Here is a 24,348-nt window from a genome sequence, read left to right as displayed (position 1 = left end):
CTCATGTGTATTCACTTGTAACGGAGTTTCAAGTGGATGGTTTTAATCAGAACAGGACAGAGTTGAAAGATAATTCATCTGAAATACTGGTTCCCTCTCCACAACTGCTGCCTGACCTACTGGGTGATTTTACGATTTTATTTATTTTAATTCCGATTTTTCAGTATCAGTAATATTTTTTATTTAAAACCGTTTTTTTAGGTGAATATTTAAATGCAGGGTGGTCGCCTTTGTGTAATGCTGTAAGATCTTGGTTTCAATTGCACGTTTCAGTTCTTAATAAATATTGGAAAGGCAAGGACCAATTTTTTTCCCTGCGAGGTTTTACTCCTTTTTTTTTAAATCCTGATTTTAATCAAGAACTTTTACCTTCCTTGATCAGAAGTATTTTTGTGGCCCAGAAGTGACCTGGCAATGACTGTCATCACGAATGTTGGAAAAGTTGTGCGCTTTGGCAAGACTTTTTTTCATTCATGAATTATTGAACAAAAAAGATCTGACAGTGATTTTTTCCGCGAAGTTGGTGCCCTTTCATTTTTGTTCACTGTTAGCCTGGGATTCACTAAGTTCTCCAGGCTCTTATTTAAGTGTGTCAGTACAGATCATGTTCCTCCGAAGAATCAGTCATTGACTTCATGTCCCAGGCTCTTGTGTCTCTCTCTTCCTGTCTCATTCACTCAAATTGCTTAATTATTTCCTTCCCTGCAGGGAAAGATCTCTGGGTACTTGCAGTCTCAGGGAAGGACTCCAACCAGCACACTGTGGGGATCCCTGAGGTGAAAGCATGCATGGCAACGAGGTAGGGAGAGAAGCGATAAAGGTCAAATGACAAGGCTGACATTTGTGTTCTAATGCGGAGGTGCCCACTACTGCTTTTCTTCTATATATCTTTTCAAAGAGTCATCTTGTCCGATTATTCCAAAGGAAAAATAATCTCAATTAAACTATTCCAAAAGATATTCCCCAAGCCTAATTTTCTTAATAATTTATTTGTAATTTGGGAGGAAACCAGAGCCAAACACACAGACACGGGGAGAATGTACAAACTCCTTTCAGACAGAGTGGGATTCGAACCCCATCACTGTAAAGGCATTGCGCCAACTGTGCAACCTTGTACCATCAAAGATCCATCATTAGTATTGCCCGGCACCCCTTACTGTTAGAGTAAGAGAAGCAAAAGAGAGTCCCCTCAGGGACACTGAGCAATCGTAGATTTGCCTCCAGCGTCCCGCAGCCTCTGCAGCCGCTCAAGACTCCAGTATAGTTCAAACCATCGGTAACTCGAGCTCCAGATGCAAACCTTGAACATGATGAGGAAGCCTTCAGTGCCCAGGGCCTATCAAGAGACCTTATTTTGCATTCAGCACCTTCTTGTATCCTGGTTCCGATACCTGGTTCACATGAGTCAGTCTCCAGTGGCCCACAATCTGGAGTGAGTCCTTAGACCTCAAAACGCCAGCCGCCTCGTGGTTACCGCTGGTACTGCCTTCTTGGGACGTGGGAAGGCCGCAAGGCTGCGGAACACCACCACATCCCGCCAGTGACCCGACTACAGCCATCCACAAGCACCCAAAGTGCTACTTCTGTGGTTTGCACAAACACCCTAGAAAACACTGCCTGGTGAAAGACGCGGTTTGCTTTAACTGTGGAAAGAAAGGGCATTACGCAAAGGTGTGTAGATCCGAGTCACCCTCTAAACCCAGCAGTGCCACTGCAGGCCGCGGAGGCTGCCATCTTGGATGCCACCATCTTGGAACCAAACACCTGAACACTCCACCACCTTTACAGAACCTGACAGCGACTCAACACTGGCCTTCATCACACTAGATCAAGGTACCCTTCGCCAACTCACCAAATTGATGATGGACAGTGATTGAATTACTCCCAAATGACCTACAACACCAGGTATGTTTTGAATAGTGGGAGGAAACAGTAGCACCTGGAGGAAACCCATGTAGACATGGGGAGAATAGACAAACTATTTACAGACAGTGCGAAATTCAAACACCAACCCCGATCTCTGGTGCGGCACAAGACTCCATTGAAGAGATCAGAATCATGACCAGAAACTGCCAGTCTGTGCGGAGTGCAAACCGTAGTTCTATTGACCAGACAGAGCACATCTGATAAAGGCTACCTGTCTCTTTGAATGTCTGAGCATTGATTTCAAGGGACCCCTCCCCTATTGGTGAGTACTCATGCTTCCCGTTCACCATCCCATGCCCGGACATGACCACTGCCACAGTCATCAAAGCCCTGCCCAATCTCTTCACCCTGTTCAGGTACCCCTACTATATCCATAGCCATTGGGGGTCTTCTTTTACAAGTGTCGAACTGTGTCAGTACCTGGTGGCCAATGCCTCGTCATAAGCAGGACCACAAGTTACAACCCCTGAGGGAACAGGCAGGTGGAAAGGGAGAAAGCCATCCTCCTAGCCCTGAGGTCCAGAGGTCTTCCAGTCTCCTGCTGACAAGATGTCCCCCACAATGCGTTCCACTCAATCAGATCACTCCTATGTACTGCCATCAAAGCCACTCCACAAGAAAGGATGTTTTCCTTCCCGCAAAGCTGCAGCATCACGAGGAGATCCAAGTGTTTGTAGTCTGTGCTTCGCACAGTCAGAATCACTATGCAGTAGCTGCAGACACCTGCTGTTTGAGACTTCAAGGCCAAAGGGATTTTGGGGTTTACTGGCCTTACTGCGAGGGAATAACGCTGCACCGTGTCGGGTGGATGAAGTTCTCGGTGCTTCCACTACTGAACAGGCAGCTCATCACATGACCGTTCATCACATGACTGTTCTCACTGCTCTCATCAGGAAAGAGGTACAGGTGCCCCAAGACTCATACCTCCAGATTCAGGAATAGCTGCTACCCCTCCACAATCAGACTCTTGAATATCAGACTCATTTAAGGTCTCTTATTTTCCTCATTATTTATTATGGAATATTTATTCTCTGTATTTGCACAGTCAGTTTGTTTACATTTTTATCTTTTGCATACATTTCTTTCTTCTTGAGTACACAGTAATTAGAAATTCTGCCTCAACCTCAAGAATAAGAATCTCAGGGTTGTAAGTGATGTCATGTATGTATAGTACTCTGACATTAAATTTGAACTTTGAGGATCTCCTACGTGTCAACGAGCCCACTTATCATTTGGCTGAACTGCAGGCCCGACCTGCTCAATCTTTGAAGATGGAGGTTCAGACGCAAGGTGAGGGCAGACCACGGCTCGCCAAGGTTCCTCGGTGGGAGTGACGCATTTGGCTGCTGGAACCTCTGAGCGTTTAAACCTCCTGCTGATTTCAGCTAGAAGTCAAGCCTTCGATGAGCACAGCTGACAAAGCAGTTCAATAGCACGCAGCCAGTGAACGGTGACAGGGTGACCCATTAGCACCAACCCAGAGGATCAGATTGAGCCTAGGTCACAACTCTGTGAATACTGAGAGTCTGAAATAAAAGCGGATTACACTGGAAAGAAAGGACGAGTGAAACCCGACAGCGTGGATGAGACAAAAAAGGTGAAGCATGATCTTAGAGTGACTTTATGTTTTATTTTGATCCCCGCTGGTCAAAACATTACTTACGGGAACTGGAGTGGAAGTAACAATATAGAAAAAAAATGGTCATTTATCATGAGCCTTAGAATAAAAAGGACAAGGCGACCAATGCTGCTAACAATAAAATTCACAGCACTGAGCAGCGGTACAGTGGTCGGACAAGGAGATGTGACCCAGAGGGTTGAAGCCCACTAGATTGAGGCAGTTTGTACTGAAGGTACCTGAAGGGAGGGTTACAGGAATGGTGAGAAGAAATATTTTACCAAGAGAGTCACTCGCCAATGAGAGGAGGGGGAGACAGGAATGTTTATCCCTTTGAAGAATGACATACATGGAAGCAGATGCCTGATACAACATTTTCGGGGCCTGATACCTTGAAGAAGGGCTCAGGCCCGAAATGCCGGTAATGTATCTTTCCCTCCTATGGACGCTGCGAGACCGGCTGAATTCCTCCAGCATTTCCTGTGTCTTGACTATACTCACAGCGTTTGCGGATTTTCATGTTTCCCTCCCTCGGCCCAGGGTGAGGGAATGCACCTGCTGGCGAGGTGCTGCTAATCTCGCAACCTTGCAACTTCATGGGAATTGGTTCAATTTCTGTCAAAACTGCAGCTTAGAAACTTGTGCAATTCCACAGAAATCTTTGCCCATTGTTGCCCTCTGATGGTGGTTACCTGAAATACAAGCCATCTAAGTGAGTCCCAATTTATACTGAAGTACGTAATCCTCTTTCATTTGGATTATCCTGTTTAAAGCTGAAATAAATACTCGTGTGAAATTCTTTGACACTTTAAGGAAACCATTCGCCAATTTGGAGCTGATGTTCAAGTGTATCTGAGCTGCAGAGATACCCTATCCAATGCAGACAGCACATTTACTGTATACTCCAGTTCTGTGTCTGCCTGATCCTGACACAGGAGATAAAGCAATACAAAAGTGCTTGGCTCTCGCAGCGCCACTGTCCCTCACACCAAAACCCTCAAATAATAATTATGTTTGAATAATAGGGGCATTGAATGATCACGGTGAATGTGAAATGGGAGCACAGAGCATTCTGTTCATCCGCAACATTAATAACCATGAGCTGCTGGAGATAATTGTCTCCTGTCTGCTTCTTGGCCGCAGGCCCAGTTTCCATGCTTATCTGTGCAGATGTGCCGCTCTTTTACCGAGGCCACTCGTGTCAAATGCGCACTGTCTGGCCTCCCCCCCCCCCCCCCCCTCAATGTGTTCTAAGTGATGTGAGTTCTAAGGAACTCCTCCACGTGTTTGTCAGTCTCCTGCCTCGCTTTCCAGGGGAGATAAGACCAAGTTTTCGGGTGTCATTGGAGTGAATGGCAACTGAACCATCAGACTGGTGGATGTAGGACAAAGCTTAATTTTTATATTTACATATATTTTTTTAAATTTTACTATATTATTTTTGAATATACCTACAGATGGTTTTAAGTCGCATAGATCATGAGTATAGTGTGGAAACTGACCCTTTGACTCTCCTCTCCATGCCAACCAAGTTGCCCACCCGAGATAGTCCTATCTACTCATGTTTGGCCCATTTCTCTCTAACCCAATGGTTCTCAACCTTTTTCTTTCCACTTACATACCCATTTTAAGTGATCCCTATGCCATCGGTGCTCTGTGATTAGTAAGGGATTGCTTAAGGTAGTTTGTGAGCGGAAAGAAAAAGGTTGAAAACCATTGTTTTGATAGTACCTAATTGACTCGTAATATGCAGTTTCATAACTCCAAAGGAAATGGGCCAATGGTAATATTTCTCAAGCAAAGTATTTCAGTAACAATTGGGTCTAGAGCAGAGGTTCTCAACCTTCCCTTTCCACTCACATACAACCTTAAGCAATCCCTTACCAATCACAGAGCACTTATGGCATTGGGATTAGTTAAAGTGGTATGTGAGTGGAAAGAAAAAGGTTGAGAGCCACTGGTCTAAACCTTTCCTATCCATGCATCTATTCAAATGTGTTTTAAATGTTATAGCTGTTCCCACCTCCATGAGTTCCTATGGCAGTTCACTGACCACATGTGAAAAAAGAAGCCCTCAGGTCCCCTTTAAATCTTTCCCACTAGTTTTAGACTTATTTATCCTGGGTAAAAGACAAGAACTATTTCCTTTATCTAGATCCCTCAAGGTTTTATATACCTTTATATGGTCAGCCCTCACCCCCAAACCCCCCACACTGTGGGGGAAAAAACTCTCCTTTTAAGTCAAGACCTTCTGACAAGTAAGTCCTTAAGATAGTTCAAAGGAAGATCATTAGTCACCAGAGGAATTAAACGACATGGGGATCTGGCAGGAAAATGGCAGCAGAGTTTGAGCTCCATTCTCCACTGCTTCTTTCAGTTAGGAGACCAGCTGGGATTTTTTTTGAATGATAGGTTGAGTCAAGGGGCTGAATGACCATTGGTAGCTTTGGTTCATGGTGTCTTTATATTGTGAAGTATTGCAGGGCTGTTGGATTTTATAGATGTGGGCCCACATCACTGATAGCTTTCAGAATGTCTGCATTCTTTAGGGACATGTGTACTGACTGGCTGTATCATGGCCTGGTACGGGGGCATTAATATCTCTGAGCATTAGATCACTAGAGGGGTGCGGACTGCACTGGGTGACATCATCAGAGGGGGTGACACCAAAATGACTGTCGATAAAATTTTTGGGCAGTGTTTCAGCAGAAATGTATTATTCTTCATAAGCATATCCCTGAAGTTAGTTATAACAACAAAAATATATTTTGTAAGCCTAGCTGACATGTATCAATATCCCTACAAGGCTAAAACTCGATGCAAATTTACTTTTTGAACCTTCTAATCCGCTCAGGTCAGAATTGTCATTATTACCCAATTACAACGACGCCTCGAATCATGTGGTTTTGTCAGCTCGCGCTGTTGTTTTCATTGCTGCTGGTGTTTCTATAGGCAAATTTTCTGGTGTTTTAGCTACAATGTTGTGGTCATTAGTATTTGTGAACAAATTTAGGCTCTGCATACATTATTGTAATTTAAAGGTGTAATTTTAATTTTGCGAGTTTTTCAACTACTATTGCCGTTACATTCACAGATACACGGGAATTACGATTTACAAGTAACATAAGTATAAGAAATAATACTAAGGATTCTGTATGGTCTGGTACAGGAAGAGGTCCATGGGAGGCACGGGGGGGTGGGAGTGACACCATGAGTTGTTGCACCAGGTGACACCAACCCCAGTGACGCAACTGCCTCAGAGCGGAAAGCACAGCAAATGGTAGCAGACACAGCCCAGAACATCACAAGCAAAACTCTCTCCACTATCGAGAACATATTCATGGAACGCTGTCTCCGAGAGCATCAGCAATCATCAAGGATCCGCACCACCAGTACATGCTCTGTTCTCGCTGCTGCCGTTAGGAGAGATTCAGGTTCAGGAACAGCTGCTACCCCTCCACCATCAGACTCTTAAACAACAAACTCAATCAGAGACTCACTTAAGGACTTATACTCTGCACATTATTTATTATTGATTATTTTTTCTGTATTGTATTTCTCTCTTTTGCATCCCCCGTACATATTTTTTCTTGAGTACAGTTTTTTGCACTACTAAGAAGTAGAATTACTGCCTGGCCCACAGGAAAAAGAATCTCAGGGTCGTATGTGATGTCGTGTATGTACTCTGACAATAAATCTGTACTTTGAACTTTTAAAAAAGTTTTAGATGGTCTCACAGATGTAAGAAAAATAAAGGGTTATTGGTATGAAGTAGGGAGATTGTTGTGGAGAAGGGGTATATACAGTAGGTCAGCATAACAACGTAGGCTGAAAAGCCTGTACTCTCTGCTGTAATGTTTTACATTCTGTATTTACGATCTATAAGTGTGAGTGTGAATGTTTATTGTCATATACGTAAGTTCTGATGACTTGCAGCAGCCATTCTGATACATAAGATACACCAACAATGGTATAAATTAAATTACCTCAGGACTTCATGCGACAGAAAAAGGGCACAACTTCAGGATTGAAGGGCGTCCATTTAAAACAGAGATGCGGAGGAATTTCTTTAGCCAGAGAATGGTGGACCTCTGGAATTTGCTGCCATGGGTGGCTGTGGAGGTCAGGTCACTGAGTGTATTTAGGGTAGAGATTGATAGGTATCTGAATAGTCAGGGTATCGAAGGTTATTGGGGAGAAGGCAGGGGAGTGGGGCTGAGTGGGAGAATAGATGAGCTCATGATGGAATGACGGGGCAGACTTGATGGGCCAAATGGCCTACCTCTACTCCTACATCTTATGGATAATATATATAAAAGGATAGATATATAAATATTCATATTTATCACCTTCATTTCTATTTCCCTGGATTGATGCTTGAGTTAAATGTTCAATCACAGATCAAATGGTCTGCATACTTTATTTAATCTTCTTAGTCAACAATGAACTTTGCTGTACATTTCTCAAACACTGTGGTTCATTTTCTCTTGCAACCAATTATACATTTACTAATCTTGTTATGCTCTCATTCTGATATAAATAGTTAATCTTGGCTCTAAAATTTTATTAAACCCTTTTCCTTGATGGTGACAGTTAATGTAATGTTTAGCGCAACACTATTTCAGTGTTGGCAACCCGAGTTCGAACCTGGAGCTGTCTGTAATGTTTATATGTTTGCGTGGGTTTCCTCCGGGTGCTCCGGTTTCCTCCTGGCCCCCCAAAACATACGAGGATTGAAGGTTAATTGGGGTGAAAATGGCCAGCACATTTTTACATTTCTTTCCTTGTTTACATTTCTTTCTTTTGCACACATTTTTTTTTCTTGAGTACAACTTCTTGCATTATCGATAAATAGAAATTCTGCATGGCCCACAGGAAAAAAGAATCTCAGGGTTGTACGTGATGACGTGCATGTACTCCGACAATAAATGGTTTAAATGGTCAGAATCAGCTTCTACTGCGCTGTAAACAAAATGTAATTAGAAATTTAAATTGAATATGAAATATTAATACTTTTATCACAAGACTGTACTCTACCCCCAGTTTATTTTGCTTTCTGCCTGCTGTGGTTCTCCAATCAAGCACCATGCCTCCTTTCCCAAGCCTGCTTTGCACTGGAAGATCTTGTGGCCATTTTCTTTTTGCGTCTAGTTTCTTTGTATCTTAGGTAAATGGAATTGTCATGTACACCAAGATATAGTTAAAAACTATGTTTTGCATGCTATCCAGAAAAGTCAGTCTGTACATAACACAACAGGCAGTACAAGGCATCATCTGTTCCGAATGACAGAGTCTGATCACAGCAGAAAAGAATCTGGAGGTGCATGTTTTCACGCTCATGTATCTTCTGCCTGTCAAGAGTAGGGACAAGAGTGGGATGTGTCCTTTCATCTAGAACATACAATACCACACAGGAACAGGTCCTTTGACCCAACTGTCTGTGCCCAAACCAAACCAAAACTCTGCTGCTTGCACCTGATAGATATGCCTCCCTTCCCTTCATATTCAGGCCTCAGTCAAGAAGGTCTGTGGTTGCTCCTGCAGTGTCTGCTTCCACCACTATTCTTGGAAGTCCGTACCAGGCACCTGTGGAAAAACACAGATCTTCTACTGAGTGAGGCATTTATCCTGGGGAAAAGATTCTGTCTATCCTTTCAGCCTTCTTTCTTCAAAGAGAGAACCTGTCTGTTCACAAGCAAAAAACGATTTGCTGGAGGAACTGTGGGTCAAGCACCATCTATGGAGAGACATCCCTTCAGATCAAGTCCTTTTATCAAGACTGAATGTGGAGGGAGAAGATAATCCGAGGAAAGAGGGTGGGATGATACAGGGGCAGGGAGGTGATTGGTAGATTGAAAAATGAAGGATCATGATTGGAGGAAGAGGGGGGAGGAGAGGTGCAGTGGGAGACAGGGGCACGTGCATGATTGGTCGCAGACAAATGGAGTGCCTTCAGCAACCAGTTCTATTTCCCCAGATTTCATGAACTGCAGTCTCTTGTGTCTCTCATGTCATATTTTCCTGATATGTATGCATATAAATTTTTGGTTATCTCCTGGTAAATCTCCTCTGTTATCTCTCTGCCACCTTTATATTCTTTTTACAATAAGGCAACCAAAACTGTATATTAAAGTGTGGGTTTAACTAAGGATCAGTATGCATTAGCCAAATTAAAAATTTTTAAAAATCTAGCATGGTAACAGGCCACTTCGGCCCATGAGTCCATGCCACCCAATTAACCTACACCGCCAGTATGTTTTGAACGGTGGAAGGAAACCAGAGCCCCCAGAGAAAGCCCACACAGACACAGCAAGAATGTACAAACCCCTTACAGACAGCGCAGGATTCAAACCCCAGTCCGATCTCGATCGCTGGCATTGTAAAGGTGTTGCGCTGACCGCGACGCCAACCATGCTGCCCTATTTTTCAATTCCATCTCTCTCAAAATAGTATTTGATTTCCTTTTTATGGTCTGTGACTTAAACTCCACTGATTAATGTATTTGACCTCTGTGTTTCCTTTGTGTCTTTACCCCACTTAGACTCATACCTTCTGAGAATCATGGCCTTGCTACTCGCTTACACTGGTTTTGGGTTTTATTGGCCTATTATTTTCTGTAAGTTGGCTTATGCCCTTTTGTAAGTTCTTTTTGGTATCAGCTAGTTCCCTCCAACTATTGCTGGCATCTGCAAGTTTTGAAATGGTGTTCTTCGTTCCATAGTTTAAATTTTTAATGTCCATTGCAAACAGCCATGGTCCCACCACTGATGATTATGGAATGTTCTTTTGCATTTCATAGCTACCCCATTACTCTCTTCTTTCTGCCATCAGAATCTATTCCGCCACTATTCCCCCATCTCTACCATTTTTGAATTTGTCTATTACAGGATAGGTTGGTTTTAATGAAAATTAAAGATAAATTAAACACTCTGTTGGTCGAGCAACATCAGTTTTCGAGGAGAGAAAGGTCAACAATTTTGGGCCAAAACCCTTTATCGAGACTTTAACAATAAAAGGTTTCAGGTTGAAACCACTGACCTCCTCGAGCAGAATGTGTTAAGCATCAGATTTCCAGTGTCCGATAAATTTAAATTTAAGCTTGTTTCAGCATGTAATACTGGTCAAGGACACTAGATGGCCACCATACTCTACAGCAGCCATATCAACCTGGCCCCCTTAGGACTCTGCTCAAAGTTTATTGGCCCTCTGCCCTGTGGAACAGTCAAGTTTAGTTAGTTTTTTCTGTGCTTCTTGTACTGATAGAGTGCTAGTGTGAGTGCTAGTGCTAATCCTGACCACTAGAGGGAGTTGAGAGGCAAGCTGTTGCACCACGGGTAGATTCAAAATGCGACCTCCACGAGGTCTTCTCTGTGGGTGCTTTTGCTAATAAGAACCCACGTTTCTTTATTACAATAAATGAGTGTGCAGTGTGCACAGGAGTAGAAGGAACACCAGGAGTGTGCAGAGAGTATCAGTCATTATCAGCAGATAAATGTAGAGAGTAAGGGCTCTTGACACTGTAAATTGGACTAGAAATGTTGACCATGAGTGGAGGCTGTTCAAACAAAGGTTCACACTGTATTGGCAAGCTGTTGGACTTGATAGCAAACCGGATGCATGGAAGATGGCACAACAAATTACCGTGGTGGGACCTCAAGCACGAGAGGCTTTCAACACATTCGTTTTTGCCGAGGCAGCTGACCAGGGAAAATTCAACATGGATATCAAGATGTTTGATAAATACGGTTCATCAAAGAAAAATGAAACATTCAAAACACTAATTACACAGGAGAACAAATTTTTTTCAATAGGTTTTCCTTCCTGGAAAAAATTGGGGATAATACTCAAAGTTAATTTCAGATTTGATGCATCTTGTAGGAAGTTGGAGAAACATTAAATTAACTTTTATTGAATGTTTAATCGCATAATGATACTGACACATTGCGTTAGTTCAACTGACCTAAAAATGTTTTGCCCTGATTTTCATTTGTACTGAGCATCTGATGCCTCTCGTGTCAGTGTCCAACAACAACTCGGCCAGCATTGATGATTCCACTTGCCCTAATACCGCTTTTCCATGGTCGCAATGTCCTGGTGAAACCTTTCACCATGTTCGTCACTGACTGCACCAAGATCAGCAGGGAAGACGTCCAAGTGCAAATGCAGAAAATTAATTTTCAATGACATGTTGCACTTTGTAGTTTTGAATGTTTGAAGTAGACTTGAAATATGACAGAAAATCACAAATATAGGTTATATGTGAAAAAACGGTGCATGATAGGAAAATTTGAAGTTGATTTTCTTGATCGGTTACCAAAAATCCATAAAATGCACCCAAAAGAGTTCAGGAAGAAAAATCCAGTGGATGATTATTTGTGGACACAGGTATTATTATAGACCCCTTATTAAGGATTGACCTGGAAGGAGAAGCAAGGCTTTTCCTCATTCTTTATAATTGTCAAGGACACAGGATCAAAAGATGTGCAATTTCCACTCCAAGCTTCAGAGCTGCCATTAAAACTGATGCTCCTCCGGCTGCTCCTGTTTCCTCCCACGTTCCAAAGATGTATGAGGTTAGTAGGTTATGTGGGTGTGTAGGGGAGGTGTGGGCTCGCGGGCCGGAGGCCTGTTACCGCGCTGTATGCCTGAATTAAAATTAATGAATGGTTCGCAAATTCGGGCGTGTGGACAAGGTGTTGAGTTCAGGTGAGCTAGTCGAGCACAAGAGCACAATGCACAAAAATGCGGTCTCCATGGAAAGCAATAGGGACATGTCATTTCAGGCCTGAGCCTTTCATGGGGGATGCCGCCAAAGATTGGGCAAATGTGAGAGTGAGCCAGAACTCAGCATAGGAGGTGGGGGGGGGGGGGGGGGTGCACTTCAGCAAAGGAAAACTGTTGCATACAAACTCTTTGAGCAAAGTTCAAATTCATTCAGAAAGAGGAAAGAAAGTTGTGATCCTTACCCCTCTCATGAGAGAGCTGAAACAGAAAAAGGAACTGGTATCTGAATTGAAATGATTTTTGTTTCCAAAAATAAACATTAAGCACAGGAAAACTATACATTCTTTACACATCCTTTACTATCATATTCTTATGTACATTCTATTACTGTGCATTGTTACATTAATCCTCTAATTTGCAATGTCACACTTTTGCCACTACTGTGGTCCCTTGTTGCTATTCCCCCCTCTGTTATTTGAAGAGCTTCCCCTCGCTCTCAGCCCCTCAATGCGTGGTAGCAGAGGACTCTGACACTGTGGTCCTTCCTCACAGATCTCTTGCGTTGGCTGTGCCAAGCCTCAGCATGTAGTCCCTAATTGGGTGTAAATTAAAATTAAAATTAAATAAATTAAATAAATACATACATACATTGAAAATTAATGTTAAAAACAGTCCTGTGGCCTGGAATGTGCCAGTTTTTAGGCTACCCCTGTGCCACGTAGAGCAGTGCCAAGAGAACCTCACAGCCAATTACCAAGTTCTGCCCCGTCCTTGAGAGGGAACTGGACACTCCCACGTGCCCAGTTTCTAGTAGACCTTCACAAAGTACTGTGACCCTTTTTTCTTCTAGATGTTTGAGGTGCTTTCGATAAGGAACTCGTCACAAAGCTAGCAGAGCAGGAGCATAACTGTTTACTCCCAAGGGTGCAACAAGCCTCAAGACACACATGAGCAATCTTGGGAAACAAATGAATGGGTGGGTGTGGAAATTGATGGTCAAAACAGCAAAGTCAAAGTCCACGGTTTCTCAGCAGTAGTAAGGTGTTGTTCGTGTTCATGTGGGTCCCACAGGTTAAGGACCAGACCAAAGTTGAGGTACAAGGCACACGGGTCAATATGCCTAGCAAACCTCTACACACATGCACACACAGATCAATATGCTAAGCAAACCTCTACACACATACACACACAATGTGCAAGGGGTAAATATTCGCCTCGGATAACGAGGGAAGAATTGACATGAACATAAACATTCAATGGTTAAGTTCAAAGTGATACTACGTGCCCCCACCCCTTGACCAGTACTACGGACACGACTCTTGCTACCTGGCCTTGAGACTCACCCCAACCCAGTGTGAAAGGTGCTACTTACATGCCGCGAGGAGTCCAAAGAGGCAGAACAAAGTGGCACATGGACTTTTGGAGTTCTGCAGGCAGTACTGGGGGGGGGGGCAATCACTTGGGGCAGTCTGGGTCCTGTTGGCTGCTGTGGCCAATGGCTCGACGCAAGTGAAGGGTCTCAGCAGGGGTCAGCTGAGGTGATTCACCTGGGCCAATTGGGTGAAGGTCAGGGCTGAGTCCGGGCAGGCTGCCTGGACTGCAGCACCCAGTGATTTAGGTGGGTTTGGGGTGAGTCTTTAACCTTGATTGGCAGGTAGTGTGTCCTCCAAACAGGAGTAGAGCTGCCTCTCCATTACATAAGGTGATCATTGGAGTTAAGCACAAAAATCTTCAGGTGCCATGATTGAAGTAAAAACACAAAGCTGGAGAAACTCAGCTGGTCCAACAGCAAAATTTATACAGCAAAGATAAAGATGCATAACCAATGTTTTGGGCCTAAGCCCCAATGAGTAAAATGTATTTCATAAAATTCATTTTTATTCCGATGCCTGTCTACATTTTGCTCATACCACCACCCCCCCCCCCCACCACTCTGATATCTCCCACTCCTGGTCCACTCCCCCCTCCCAATGAATCCCACCTCCTACGCTCCACTCAGCCAGTTAAGCGGCATCTGCGGAAGCTGAATTTAGGGAAAGCAGGTCTCTATACAACCTGTTGCAGCCTGCCATCAAAAAAATTTCAGTCAAACCCCTGGTATCTGGAATTCAAGCGATCAGCAGCCTCAAGCAACTGGCAAAAAAAATTGAGGAAAATAAATTTTTAAAATTAAAATAAATAATAAAATAATAGGTTAGAAATATATACTTTGAAAATTGCAAAAGTAGATGTTCTCAGAAGTAACACATAAACCTTTGGTGAAGATGGAGGCTGATATTCGGCCAGCGGAGAGCCTTCTTCATGCTTTGCTTGTAGCAGTTGCTTCAATGAAGTTATGTGAAACAGAAATGGCGTTGCCCGGGATGAAGAGCTGGTTGATGTTGGTTAGAAATTGGCAAGCAACTGAGTCTGCCTTCCCCACATTGGTATGAAAACCCTGTAATGGTGCCATGACCAAAACTGACCAATCTTTTACATTTAATTTTTTTTTAAATTAAATTTAAATGTAGGCATTTCGCCTTCAGTCACTGATCTTTTTTTAATATATGGCAAACTAAAAGTATCAAATGACTTCAAGATCTTTATGCGGACAGAGTGTTTAGCAGTTTCCCCTCTCTACGGTTTATCTGCATCACACTTAATTGCTATGTTCATGGTGGTCAGGGAGAGGGGTGTCTGAGGGTGAATGTGAATGTTTGTGTATATGTGTGTTAGTTTTATCTGTTAAAAAAAAGAGAAATTAGGAAGCAAAACGTACCCCTGAATAATGTAGACAAAGCTATTTCTAATGCTCAATAAATATATTTTGTAAAAAAATTAAATGTAGACATACTCTTACAGAGTCCAGAGGACCCAAAAAACCAGCATCAATAGATATGCACAAAGAGGTACTTAAACAAGTGAGTTTTTAATTATATATTTGAACAAGAAAACAGAATTAGACTTTAACTTATTACTTAACCTACTTACTTAACCTACCTAACCTATTTAATCCCCCCACCCTCCACCCCCAAATACTAACCGCAGATGTGTGTAATGTGTATATAAGCTTAGAAAAAGTTCTTTGGATCACAGTTCAATCTCACTGGTTGCAGGCAATTCTTGTACTGTGCACAGAAGTTAGCATAAACAAAGTTCAAAGTTTGGAGGACACACTACCTGCCAATCAAGGTTCACCAACTAAACTTTGGTGCTTACCACTCAGGAAGGTTCTTGTTGTTCTTCAGAGAGAGGTTATTTTTTGTTCCAGGACATCCGCACCTGATTCCTGTTTAATCAGTCTTGCTGACGAAACTTGCACCCTTCAGGGTTCTCCAGATGATCCTCCTTCTTTCAGGTCACCTTTCAGACAGACAGCCTTCTCCTTTGACCAGACAGTCTTCCAAATGTTTGCCAGCTTTGTCCTTCTGGAACTGATTTCTGTTTCACACCCTCCCTCTCTGAGAGCAAAACTGTTCTGTCCTCCTGAAAAAAGCACTCTGCAAAAGTCCTGGAAAAATTCTGCATTTTAAAATGTGTGTGCAAGCTGCTCTAGCAATTCCTCCCAAACCACCTCTAAATACTCTGTCACAATACACCACAATAGTAGGTCCTTCTAGCCCATGAACCTGTGCCACTCAATTACACCCAATTGACCTACAACCCCTGTAATTTTGAAGGGTGGAAGGAAATCAGAAGACCTGGAGGAAACCCATGCAGGACATGGGGAAAATGTACAAACTCTGTACAGAAGTGGTGGATTCATACCGGGTCCATTGGCGCTGTAACAGCTTTGTGCTAATCTTTGAGAGGCAAAGATCATAAATGCAGTATTTAAAAACATGGTTGAAATATAGATTATCTTTGAGCTAATTGAAAGCAGAATACTCCTATATTGGAAAACAAATGTCAGTAAAGTTTTGATTTGAGGACATTCAAAGCCATTATCTCTGCATACAGAGCCTCAAGTATGTCATTTTCTGCAACGGTCGGACTTTGACTTTCCCCGAGCTGCTCTCTGATTTCCTGTAAATGCAGGAGATGATTTCCTCTTTGAGCAAATTGATTGCACGTTAAAAGAACCAAAACCAGGCATGGCCAGGGCTTGTGACGATGAGATATTTCTTAGCTTACCTAAGGGCAAGGATTCTCAGATGCTAAGGAGACACAAAAAGGAATTATTGGGCAGGAGGGAGGAAATTTCAGCATCTCCTGTTTCTTTGAACTTTACAGTATAAAAGTATATATAGGTAGGCTTTTTGGTCCATCACCATCTGTGCCAGAATAGTTAAGCCTCTCCCAATTCTCTTCTTATACTTTTCCTTCACTTCAAATTCTTCCCCGGCTTCTGGTTGGCCACGTGGGCCAAGAAATTCAATAATTTTATCGATAGGGAAACATTGCCAGATATTTTCTGGCAGTAAATGACACGCACATCAAAAGATGCACATAGGCTGCTTGCCAAAAACAGTTTGTAAATCTCACCCTTTACAAGGTCTCCATTGACTCCTCACAATTCTGACTCATTTAATCACCCACATTAACCCATTTGACCAAGACCCTTACCCAACTGTTGTCATCTTTCCCACCCCCCCCCACCCATCCACCCCAGTCAGTATTTAAAACATTCTATTAATCAGTGCACCTCACCCCTCTCCTGATTGCCTCTCATAAGAAAGAGGAGCAGGAGTCGGGCATTGGGCCTGTTGAGCCCTTTTCACTATTCGATAAAATCATGGCTGAGGAAACAAAGTATTGCTGGAGAATCTCATTAAAACATATGAATGACCTTTCCAAGGTAGATGCAGAGACAGTGTTTAGATGAGTAGTTCTCAAACATTTTCTTTCCACTTGCATACCACTTTAATTAATCTCTATGCCATCAGTGCCCTGTGATTAGTAAGGGATTGCTTCAGGTGGGAAGGGAAAGTTGAGAATCTCTGCTCTAGACCCAATTGTTACTGAAATATTCTGCTTGAGAAAAATTGTCATTGGCCCATTTCCTTTGGAGTTATGAAACCGTGCACATAACGAGTCAATGAGGTACGATTAAAACAATGGTTTTCAAACTTTTTCTTTCCACCCAATCCCTTCCTAATCACAGAGCCCCGATGGCATAGGGATTACTTAAAGTGGTATGTGAGTGCAAAGAAAAAGGCTGAGAATCACTGGTTTAGATGCAGGAGTGTGAGCCAACAACATGCATCTGAATGTTAAAAAAACATAATAGATGATTGTCAACTTCAGGAGGGCCCGGGGGATCTTGCTTCACTGACCTTTGACAATTGAGGTCATCAAGAGTATCAAGCTTCTTGGAGTGCACTTGGCGGAGAATCTCACCTGGTCCCTTAATACCAGCTCCATAGCCAAGAAAGCCCAGCAGTGCCTCTACTTCCTGTAAAGGCTGAGAAAAGTTAATCTCTCACCCTCCATCCTCATTTCATTCTACAGAGGATGTATCAAGAACATCCTGTTCAACTGCATTACCGACTGGTTTGGTAGCTATACCTCCTGGGACCCCGAAGAGGATGGTGAAGTTACCGGAGAAGATCATTGGGGGCTCTCTTCCTATCATGAGGGTCATCTACAACACTCAAAATGCAGGAGAAAGGCAATAAACATTGTGAAGGACCCCACACACCCCTCACCTAAACTGTTCTCCCTTCTGCCATCTGGTAGGAGGTACTGCATCACTCAGGTCCTAACGTCCAGATTAGACAACAGGTTTTCCCCCCAGTCCATATGTGCACAGAGTACCTTGGTACCTGGGACTCTTACAATAAATGCCTTAATATTTAATATTTTATGTGTTTAACCTCTATCTTAACTTGTATTTATATAAATATGGTCTGTGATCCTGGAGAAATGTCATCTTGTCTTTACCAGGCGAGCAGGGTATGAACGATAAATAAAGGTGACTTGATCACATTCTCAAAACAAACCTGCTATTCAGGTCTAAGAGGAGATGAAATTTCTTCACCCCAAAGGCATTTAATTTTTGAAATTCACCACCCAAGATGGTTGCTAGTTTCTGAGCATATAAAAGAGAAGGATTTTTGGATATTAGGAAAATCAAAGAATACAAAAGGCATAAAAATGAGGCATGATCTTCTTTAACAATGGGGCAAGTTGCAGATGCCCACTTCTATGTCTGTTCATGAATTCTAGATAACGTATCCATAAAAGATGTTAAAATCAGATAGACGGGCTTGTAAAATCTAGAATGGCTGAGACCTGTGACAAAATACGAAGGGTGTACTGGTTATCCTGACACCAAAGAAAAGGTACAAGGACTGCCTAAAGAAATCTCTTGGTGCCTGCCACATTGATCACCGCCAGTGGGCTGATGTCTCCTCAAACCGTGCATCTTGGCGCCTCACAGTTTGGCGGGCAGCAACCTCCTTTGAAGAAGACCGCAGAGCCCACCTCACTGACAAAAGGCAAAGGAGGAAAAACCCAACACCCAACCCCAACCAACCAATTCTCCCCTGCAGCCGCTGCAACCGTGTCTGCCTGTCCCGCATCGGACTTGTCAGCCACAAACGAGCCTGCAGCTGACGTGGACTTTTACCCCCTCCATAAATCTTCGTCCGCGAAGCCAAGCCAAAGAAGAAAAAGAAAAAAAGAATTACAGTGGCATTCATCCAGGTTCAGATTCACTGCTGTTGGTATGGAGTTTGTACAATCATGAAGGTTTCCTACCACATTTCAAAGATGTACGGGATAGTGGGTTAATTCGTCATGTGGGCAACGTGGGCTGGAAAGGCCTGAAACCAGATTTAAGAATTTTGTCTGAGTACATACATGACATCACATACATCTCTAAGATTCTTTTTCCTGCAGGTGAGGCAGAATGACCACTTATTGGTCAAGCTAAAAACTAAACTGCATGCACTGTGCACATGTAGCGAAATAGAGAAATGCAAACAATTGACTGCGCAATATAGAGAGGAAAAAGCAAACAAACAATAAAAAAATAACAATTACAGCATATAAACAGGCCAACTTGGCCCTTCTAGTAAATGCTGAACACTTTTTCCCACCAAACCCCACTGACCTACACTGACCCTCCATTCCCTTCCCGTCCATATACATATCCAACTTCTCCTTCAATGCTAATATCGAGCCTGCCTCCACCACTTCTCTAAAAGCTCATTCCACACACCCACACTCTGAATAAAAGGTTTAAAAATGAGACATGATCTTATTTAACAATGGGGCAAGTTGCAGATGCCCACTTTCATGTCTTAACATCCAAAATTCTTTCTCTTTTATATATATGCTCAGAAACTAACAACCATCTTGGGCAGTGAATTCCAAAGATTAATTGCCTTTGTGGTGAAGAAATTTCATCTCCTTCTAGACCTGAATAGCAGGTTTGTTTTGAGAATGTGATCAAGTCACCTTTATTTATCGTTCATACCCCTCATGTTTCCTCTAAATTTTTTCCCCCTAACTCTCAGCTCATGGCCTCTCATTCATATCTCCCCAGACAATAGTTTTCACTGTCGAGTCCCAGGTCCTGTGACTTGTCCTGTTGTGAAAAGACCGAGAGTAGAGAAGGGCTGCGCGGTTTGAATCGGGGTTTGAATCCCGCGCTGTCTATAAGAAGTTTGTATGTTCTCGCCGTGCCTGGGTGGGTTTTCCCTGGGGGCTCCGCTTTCCTCCCACCATTCGAAACATACCAAATGGTGCAGGTTAATCGGGTGTAATTGGGCGGCATGAGCTCGTGGGCCAAAAGGACTCTTACCGTGCTGTATGTCTAAATTTAAATTTTAAAATTAAAAATTTTAATTTAAATTTAACTTATAAAAAAATTTAATATTTAAATCTAACAGGGAAATCTGAAACTAACACTACTCAAATTATCCTTAATTCTTTCTCACACCCATCCTGACCAATCTACCACCGCAAACCTCAAACACCCTAATGATTTGTTGAAGACAAACACATGACAAGGTAGATGATGCCTAATCTGCTATGCTCTTGAACAAGTTGCTTGACAGTAAACATTTCCAGGTTTTAGACTTGATAAAGAAATGGTACTCTGCAACCTGTATTAGGAAGATATAAAGGAAGGAATATCTAGTCAGCCCATCGAGCCTATTCACTCTGATTATGTGTGATCTGTATCCTCTCCCTACTCATCCAAGATGGTTCTACCTTGCATCGTGTACTTGGCCAGCTAAAAAAAAATTTGCCATCAGATTTAAAGTGTTAATTGATCCAGTTTGAAGAATTCCATACACCCTTCACCCAAAGATGTGCCTCTGACCTCTCCACAAGTGTGGTACTTGTTTTAGGCTTCCTCCCTGAGTTTAGGTTGTGACCTCCCCATTATTGACTCACGGCCCCACCCGTGGCCCAAAATTAGTTGGTGTTGGTGGAGGTATGCAGCCTCGCACATTACTTAACCCACATGTTAATGGATTCCTGGATTGAGCAACTGAGTAATTTCTGCCACACATGACCGTTTTTCTTTCAGTTTGTGGATTCAGCATCCCTCCCAGCTACAGCTTATCCGGATGGCTGGGCACACAATGAAATGCAGCCAAGAATGATGGAGTGAAAATCCCCAGCTAATCCCAGATGGAAACCAAAGGAAAACCACCGCTCTTAAAGCAGATCTGAGCCTGGTTTCCAGTTCTGTGGAAAATCTGACAATTAAATAAAGAATGACAAACAAGATGCCCAGGAGAAAAATTGTAGGAATCATAGGAACACTAAATGATGTTTTCATTTTGTAATTTAATAAATAATTTGAGGAGAGAATTTTTAAAAAACTTTAACCAACAGTCTATATTAATCTGATTATAACCATATAACAATTACAGCATTGAAACAGGCCATTTTGGCCCTTCTAGTCCTCACTGAACCAAGAACTCTCTCTAGCCCCACCTACCTGCAACTTGCCCATAACCCTCCATTCCCCTCCCATCCATATACCTATCCAAATTTTCCTTAAATGACAAAATGGACCCTGTACTGACAATAACCACACCAGCAGTGCGAGTATAAGACAGCTTTAATAGACTAATATGTACACTAAGAGGTCTTGTCTCTCTGCAAGACAAACCTGGAAGGCTAGACTGTAGCTCTGGACTGCTTTATAGACAAGGTCACCGGGATGATCCCTGGTGACCTCGTGGTGTAATTACATATCACCACAGACCCTGCCCCCACTACTTCTCCCAGAAGCTCATTCCACACAGCCATCACTCTCTGAGTGAAGAAGTTCCCCCTCATGTTACTTTGAACTTTTGTCCCATAACTCTTAACTAATGACCTCTTGTTTCAATCTCTTTGACTCATTTTTTTGAATATTTTATTAAAATCAACATGTATATAATAATGATAACAAACAATAACAAATTGCAATATTACAATGTTAACAAATATATGTTGAAAATATATAAAAAAAGAAGGAAAAAAACTAAAAAAATTACTAAAACTAAAAACCAGAAACTAAAAAAAAATCCCTAAAGCCCCCTGCCCACCCTTAACCTAATCTAATCCCATAACTAGTCTAAATCCATTATAAAATACATAGTAACAATTTGGATTGCTTCAGATGACACTCAAGGTTCCCAAAAATATCATACCAAAATTTATTATTCATTCAGGGAAAACTTCACTGTTCAGGAGGATTCAAAATAAAAAAAAATTATAATTTTAATCTCATTATTCTAGCATACGGGCCCTATAAGAGTAAATATTCTTTCTTTTTATGGTTCTGTTAATCCCATTAATATTAAAACTCAAAGTTTTAACTGCTTTATTTAAAATCTTTATCTATACATTTTTTAAAATTTCTATCAATCATTCCTATCCAGGAAGGATTCCTACAGATTAAGTGTCAATGTCTGCAATCCAAAAACATCAAAATTACCCAAGGTAAACACATTATAAAAAGTTATTATAAAAAAAATATAAAAACAAACCTCACCCCCAATGCTAAAGATATTAGCATTACCACCCTTCATTTTACAGGCCGCGGTCAAACCACGAAAACACATGTAGCTCTCAGAAATTAACAAACAACCCCCTGATCCCCGGGGGGAAGAAAAACCTCCCTGAATAACCCCAATGCTTCCCCATACAAAGTCTCTTCATCCATCAAAAAAGAGAGGAAAATAAACAACATTGAGTAAAGAAAATAATAAAAGGACTGTTAAGCTAATTTATATAAATAAGTTTGAATGTTAAAGATAAAAGAGGATAAAAAGGATTTGTTATATTTTTAAAAATAATATAGTTATCTCTGGGGGAGGTGGGAGGATCTGCCAACTACGAAATATGTTGACATTTGTGGTATTCGCCGCAACCCACGTAGAAAAGGGAGTTGTGGTTGTCTTGCAAGGTGGCAAGGACAACTCATTAAATGGGGATTTAATGTGGTTTTCTTTAATATTATTCTTTAATTTTCTTATAGATTTTGTTATTTTCCTACTAGTTGTGTCGTTGCATATAGTAAAGAGTAAGAACAATCTAAAGAGTGATTTTAGAAGAAAGGAGATGGAGGGGTGTGCCTATGGCACATTGGCCTTCATTAATCAAAATATTGAATGTAGACATTGGAATGCTGTGGTAAAGTGTAATAAGACATTGGTGAGGCCAAGTTTGGAGTATTGTGTGAGGTTTTGGTCACCTAACTATAGAAAAGATATCAATAAGATTGAAAGGGAGTAGAGAAGATTTACTAGGATGTTACCCGGACTTCAGGGCATGAGTTACAGGGAAAGGTTAAACAGATTGACTTTTTTTCCTGGAGTGTACAAGAATGAGGGGAGATTTGATAAAGGTATTTAAAATTATGATGGGTATATTCAGAGTAGATGTAGGTGGGCTTTTTTCCACTTAAGCTAGGTGAGACACAAACCAGAGGACATGAGTTAAGGGTGATCACAGAAAGTGGAATAAGGTGCCAGCTGAAGTCGTGAATGCAGGCTCAATTTTAACATTTAAGAAGAATTTGGACAGGTACACGGAAGGCATGGATGAGAGAGGTATGGAGGGCTATGGAGTGGGTGCAGGTCAGTGGGACTAGGCAGAAAAATAGTTTAGCAAAGACAAGATGGGTCTGTTTCTGTGCTGTAATGTTTCATGGTTCCATGCAGGAGTTGGCCATTTAGGATTTAGTGATGTTTTTCTGAAGCACCACTATTTCGCCAATGTCATTTTAATAATTCCCTAAATATGCAAAAAAAACTTGATCTTAAAAGAATCATTCATTTTAATTTCGAGATACAGCACAGTAACAGGGCCCTTCCAGCCCGTGTGACAAATGAACCTCCTAATCCCTTTTTTATTTGGAATGTGGGAGGAAACTGGAGCACTCGCAAACTGGAAACCCAGGCAGACACAGGGAGAATGTTCAAACTCCTTACAGACAGTACGGGATGCGAGCCTGGTTTGCTGGCACTCTAATAGCAATACACTAACTGTTCAAGTTACCTTTATTTATCATTATATATAACTGTTAATTCAATGCACAGTAAGGATGAAATGGCATTTCTCCAGGACCATGGAGCAAATTTACATCAATAAGAGTTATATATTAAAACACAATACAATAAAAATCCACGATATATTAATGCATGTATGTTTTAGGAATTGAGGAGCCTGATGGCTTGGGGGGAAAAACTGATGCGCAATCTGGATGTATGGGCCCAAATGGACCTGAGCTGTTCTGTCCCATTGTTGACTGAAAAAAAGAGCAAAGGGCATTGATTAGTCATCTAAAATTTAAAAAAGCATATTTTGATGACACGTACCTTGATGAAGGGCTCAAGCCAGAAACATTGGTGCGTATCTTCATCTGTGCTATATAAAGTACACCTACCTGCTGAGTTTCTCCAGCGTTGTGTTTTTACTTCAACCACGATGTCCGCAGACTCTCGTGTTTTGCTATTTTGATGACCAGTCTGTAACTAGAAACATTTGGAACTCTTCTGCATGTAACTAGAATTAGGTGGCAATGTATTTCCAACACTTTCTGCTTTCCAAAATGAATGTCGCAGATGCTGAAATAAAGCAGAAAACATCACTGGGTGAGAGAATGTGGTTCGATATTCATTTTTAGAATTTAAAGTGTTTAATTG

The 24,348-nt window shown here is 41.9% G+C and overlaps 1 protein-coding gene across 7 annotated transcripts in view; it reads left to right on the top strand.

Moving 5' to 3' along the window:
- Positions 1–24,348, top strand: part of LOC138749563 (nitric oxide synthase, inducible-like) — a 308,564-nt gene that overhangs the window by 147,156 nt on the left and 137,060 nt on the right. The window contains exon 1 of one of the 7 annotated variants that reach the window (XM_069911102.1): positions 740–799. The exons of the other annotated variants lie outside the window; for them this stretch is intronic. The gene's annotated coding sequence lies outside the window, so the exon portion shown is untranslated. Of the gene's footprint in view, positions 1–739; positions 800–24,348 lie in introns of those variants that run through there. 7 annotated transcript variants of the gene reach the window in all.

This window comes from Narcine bancroftii, chromosome 14, assembly GCF_036971445.1.
Source record: "Narcine bancroftii isolate sNarBan1 chromosome 14, sNarBan1.hap1, whole genome shotgun sequence".
Taxonomy (NCBI): Eukaryota; Metazoa; Chordata; class Chondrichthyes; order Torpediniformes; family Narcinidae; genus Narcine; species Narcine bancroftii.
Note: the sequence above shows the minus strand (reverse complement) of the source record. Positions and strands in the feature narration are given on the sequence as shown.